We start from the raw sequence: 6,000 nt of genomic DNA on the forward strand, positions 1-6,000 counted from the left end.
TCAAACAACTTATCCAATTGGGCCCGTAGGCTCATTAGGCCCACATGACCCCTTTCGGCCCATCGCGGCCTGAAGTAGCCATCCTACAGCTAGAGTAGCGAGAAAATACACACCTGATAGGAGACTGGAGTTAATCTATGCTCCGAGCACTCTTAGCCGACGCCCAACCCAAACGAGCATGCCATACAGCGAAAGGGATCAGCCAAGAAAAGGTACCTTTACTCTCCTCATGGTTCCCTCTATTTAAAGCCAGCTTCGCAACCACTCTTATGTTAGCTTCCTGATGTGGGATCCCTCCAACATCAGAGTTTAAATTCAACACCAACTCTTGCCGCCCCCTGTTAGCAAAATAAATGCTCCTTGCTTGCCATGGGATTTGAACCCATGCCTCCCCTTAGATGTTCCACACGCTACTTGCCACTAAGCCACAAGGCTTTTTGTGTCATATTTTATCCCCAATTAATTATAAGGTCTAAAGGTCAAAGTCCAGGTTCCCTTAAAAAAACCAAAATAAATTGCAAGAGCCAAGGCTTGAACCCAGGCTCCCATACAACCTTAATAATGCCACAACCACTAGACTACAAACTTCCTTGTGTCATTTATTTAACACAATAATTTAAAAGGCCCTCATCCAAGCATCCAGGTTTTTTTTTCACTTAATACCAAAATTTTTGCTAAAGCCTAGGTTTGAACCCAAGATTTCTCCAACACTTCTCAGGGCCATTAACCACTAAAGCAGACATTTAATTGTGTCATTTCATTGCACAATTAAATACCTATATATAACCTCCTTACGGGCCCACACTCAAGGCTCAATACTTCTAGGCCCAAATTTAGGGTGTTACAGGAATGAGACATTTTTATCTAAAATCATTTTTCCATATTCTTTTTTTTATTAAGTTTCCTTCTGTATATAACACCCGAATTCTATAGAACCCAAAATCTTGAAATAATTGGAAGATTAAATCGAAAGATATCGCAAATTGGTGGCCTTTATTGGAAAAATGGGAAACGCAAGTTGGTGGCCTTTATTGGAAAAATGGGAAAACTGAAAATTAAATTTGACATGGTTGAGAACCAAACCTAGTTCGATTAAAATGGAACTAGTCGGTTCCTTAATGGGAGACATAATAATTAGTAATGGATAGGTCTCATAAGGTTGGAAATAATGCAAGAAAAGTTATAAATAGCTGGGAAACAACTTCTCATGGATGATTTTCTTCTCGGCTTTTCTTATTTTCTCTTCTTCACCTTATTTGGTTGCTTTGAAAAAGAGGAGGCCATGGAAGGTTCTGTATGGAGCAGACTTCACGAGGATGGAGATGGAAAAGTAGGGAAACCAATAAGCTAGTAAGGTTTTCAACCCTTATTTGTGCATAAGAATAGGTAAATATGGTTGCGGACTTTCAAAAGCATTTTAGGGGTTCTGCATGCTTATAAAAGCCTAAGCTTTTAAGATGAAATGTAAGTTTAACTAGTTGATTTTTTGTTGCAATGCTTAGCTGCCAAGAGAATAGAAGCTCTAGTGTCTGAGAAAGTTAAGTTATGGAAACGATAAAGTTTCATGTGAGTTCCAGACTTCAAACTTGTTGTTACAATCTATGTTGTCTGAGCATGCCATGTTTTCTTAAGCATGAAAGGGTCATAGTATATCGTATATCACGTAGCCATGAGATATGTTTATATGAGCATGTATTGCAATGGTATAGATGAAGTTAGGAAGGGAAATGGGGAGTGAATCTATTAGTTACCACCTTGGACGAAGCTCCAAGCATTATGGAGGAAACAGTGTGGTGTTCAAGCATCAATATTATGTGGTGTAAAAAAGATAATGGGAGAAGGATTCAAGAAATAAAAATTAAGGAAAGGTATTTACCGTAAAGGCTGTATCGAATGGTCCTTCGGGGCAACACCCTGATGATGGTATATAGCGTAAGACCATAGATGAAAGAGGCTATGGCAGTCTAGTATGAAGCACGTAGTGCAAGACCATGGATGAAAGATATCATGGCAGTAGGGTACAAGGTATAAGGTATACGATATAAGACCATAGATGAAAGATGTTATAGCAACCATGTGTGACGAGTAAGACCATAGATAAAACATGTTATAGCAGCCAAGATTACTGGAAGTAATATTACACTGCGAACAATATGATAGAACAAGAATGGGTCTTCCAAAGTGGCGAGGACTGTTAAAGGTCAACACAATATGGAAATGCCAACAAGTCTTTCAATATTAGAGTAAGGGAAGAGGAAGTCCGCAAAGAACTGGTCCGTTTAAGTCTACCAAGAAAGGTGTACAACCAGGTAAGTTAGAAGTCAACGAACAACCTGTACATGGAATCTGTGAAAGGAAGGAAAGAGAAGAAGTAAGATAGGGCCCGCTGATATAGCAAGGTATTTGGGTTACAGTCAGGTGAAGAGTTCAACTAGAAGGAGGTCTGATAGTGAGTCGAGTAGCTCAGAGTACCGGGTGGAGTTCGCCACCCTGATAACGAACACTCATCTTGAGTGAGCAGGGAGTAAATTTACATTTTTTTTATTTTTCATTTGTTACCCTTGAGCGATAGGGTTTAATTATGGTGTAGTAAAGGAACCCACTAAGTTCATTTAAACTTACCAGAGTTGTCTGGTGTTCGCAAAAATTGCGAAGTTGATCGAGGACTCCGAGGAGGGCCCAAGCCAGATGGTGTGGAGGTCGAGAATCACTATTGGATCAAGTCATGCACATAGGAAAAGGATACTATTGAAGGTTTCGCCTCAAAATTAGTTATGTAATATCTATAGATCAATCGTTGAATCTGGATTTTTGAATAATTAACTTTAGCTAGATTTTAAATGATTATTTGTACACAGTTAGATAGTTTTAAAATAGAAATTGTGAAGGTCTAAACATTTAGAACCTAAGGCCTTGGTTGTAAGAATTATTATTATTGAATTTATGATTAGATTATTTTACTTTAGTCTACTTTATAGTAATTATCTTAGCATAAATTAAATAAGGATAAGAGAACTCGGTCCATTTATGATGCTCCATACTCGGATTCAGCAAATAGATCAAATTGGGGTGTTACACTATATCCCTAAATTTCTTCTCTTAGTCCTCTCTAATTTCCTTGTTTGTGTTTCGTTTCTTTTTTTTTTTACTTCTCTGCAAGTTTTCAGGTAATCTTTTGAGTTTTTCCCTTTTCTTTCATTATCCCCTAAAATGGCCAGGATTAAGTATAGTCGTCTCAAGGATAGAAGCAACCGTGATGTTGGTATTAGGAGAGTCGTGAGGTGGTAAAAAGGGTGACGAGGCCAAGCCTAATAACTAGATAAGCACCTTGGTGGAAACCCCTCTTTTTTGATGCTCGACAACCCAGGAAAAGATGGTCTGACATCTGGGGGTCTGAGGGGTTCAACTATCTAACTTTGCTTATGAATTTAGCCTAGTTCAAGGCGAGTGTCAGCTTAATGAAAACTCTGACAACATTATCCTCCCCCTTTACTTGTTCGAGGTTGAGTTTCATCCCCCTCTTTATCATTTTTTGTACTATTTTAAATGAGACGAAGTTGTATCAGGTCAACTCATTAGATTATCTTGGTGGACTCTGGTTGCTTATTTCATAGATTGTCACCTAAATAATGAGCCGTCTATCGTAGCCATATTCCAACGTATCTACCAATTAAAGGTGACCACCTGAGGGACTAGGTTTGGTTGGCATGTTTTAGCACTCGCCAGGGATGCGAGCCAATAATAAAAAATTGGGCTTCCAATATCCACCTTAATAGAAATATCTTTATTCGAGTGAGGAGCAAACTAATGGATGGGTTTGGGTTCCCAACACAGTGGTCAATTCCCCCCGAGTCCGTCTACACCCATAAGCAAGCACTAGATAATGAGACGACGAGGGATCAATTTGATCATTTAAAATCAGATTGCTCACTAGTGTTAGAGATGCTCGTCACCATTAAAAATGCTTTTTGTTTCTATTTAGAGAATCAGAGCCCAAATGGTTATCAATTCATGTATATTATCGTTGGGGTTATCCCCAAGTAGTGCATTCTGCCGAGAAGGCGCAACCTTACAACACTATTGATGACCTGGCCGTTGTACTAGTTGGAAGGAAGGATGAATCCTTACACTTCTTCTATACCATTTGTAGGCAGTGAGTGTATCACTGGTCTACCCCAGTAGTAATGACTATTGGTGAATCCTAATAGACGTTTGGTTCCACTTATGGTTGACCTTAACTCTTCCCTTGCAGGTTTTTCCCAATCTTCTACTCTATCACACACTTCAAGCAGCATGGACATAGAGGCATTGATGGATAGGGAATAAACAGTCGTTATGGAGAAGGACGTAAGGGTTCAGCCAAGGAGTAGTAGCCGTAAAAGGCCAAGGGCTGAAGGGGGCTCTCAAAGTACTAAGGAGAGTAATGGCAGTAGGTTGGTTCGCTATAGACGTAGTAAAAACTAGTCAGTTCGAAAAGGGAGATTAATCCAACCTTCTCATTCTGAGGCTTAGACGAAGTTTATCACCCCAACTAACTTAGCTCCCCTAGCTCAAAGTCTGCCTAAAAAGCTAACTCCATTTATTTCCTCTTCTAAACTATTGCCCACCCCTACTGGCATAAGGTAAAATCCCTATTCTTCTAGCGGGGCATCAAATTTACTCCTATGGAGAGACCTCTTTGCTACGGGTCAACATCCCTTCTCCCTAACAAAAGTCAACTAACGATTGGAAAGGTGTTTGCCTCAAGAATTGAAAGAATGTAATCTCCTCTCCTCTTCAGAGGCTTGCAAACCACAATTCCTAGAATTGATGGACTTTTACCAAAATTTTGTAGAGGAACGTGGTTTACCGGGTTGGGCCCTTCACGAGTAATGTAGTGGAAGTAAAACTAGACGAGCTTAGTTGGAGATGACCCTAGCTTCTCGAAAGCAAGAACTGGCCTAGCTCTGCCAATCACAAGAAGTTGCAGCCCACTAAATTCAGGAGTTCATAAAGTTTGTCTTTATCTGGGAGTCTAAGTACAATTCCTTAAAAATAGAATTTGAAGATAAGGTATGCTAGTTGAAGAGTCAGATCAAGCCACTGGAGGATCGTCACTTGGCAGACTTAGAGAAGGTCCAAAGAGAGAGCAAGGAAGCCCTAGAACAATACGAGGTGGATACCACAGTGGGGATATCAAATTATATCCCCAAATTAATATCTAACTATATTCTAGATGCTTAAGTTACCATGGGACCCTTTAACGTGAGTCAAGTAAACTTCGGTTGCTTGCATCAGTTCGCTTACACTGACTTGGGCTTCGATGTGATGAATCCCTCTAGGGTTGAATGGGAAGTGTTTCAGAAGAGGTGGAAGGATTTTGATGACCTCTTCTTCCTTTTCGAACCTGAGCCAAACACTCTTGCCCCATTGATAAGGGAGTGGAAAATACAGAGGAGGCGATTGATCCGTCGGCTGGTGACAAAATTTGATCATCTTTGTACTTGTACTAGTTCCCCAATTAATGAAAATTCCTACCTTTTTATTTTCCTTGTCTTTCATTCCCACTGCACTTACCCTTATTTTTATTATTCTTCAGTAATTTACAGCTAATCTTGTAGTAATTTGCCAATTTGCACTTATTCTCATCATATTTACTATCTTATAACAACCTAATGGACTAAACCAGTTCTAATGAAACATGTATATAGGGCTATTCCATAACTTTCTATGTCCAAAGCATTAGCTAAATCGAAACTCTAATACCATTAAATTGAAACACCCTATACTCAATCTGGTTGCCAAGTCCAGGTACCGGATGATATAGTAACCCAAATAACTTAACGGTATCTCTAATTCAGCTTTAATTACATGCTTAAACAACTTAAATTTTAAAATCTAATCATTATTAAAAACTCATACAAAACCAGTGATAATTTCTTACAACTTTGATACCAACATCTAAATACAAATTTTTAAGTTAAGACTCGAATAGAGATATAGTCAACTTAAACCTTAAGG

Source organism: Gossypium hirsutum, chromosome A09 (genome assembly GCF_007990345.1).
Source record: "Gossypium hirsutum isolate 1008001.06 chromosome A09, Gossypium_hirsutum_v2.1, whole genome shotgun sequence".
NCBI classification, from domain to species: Eukaryota; Viridiplantae; Streptophyta; class Magnoliopsida; order Malvales; family Malvaceae; genus Gossypium; species Gossypium hirsutum.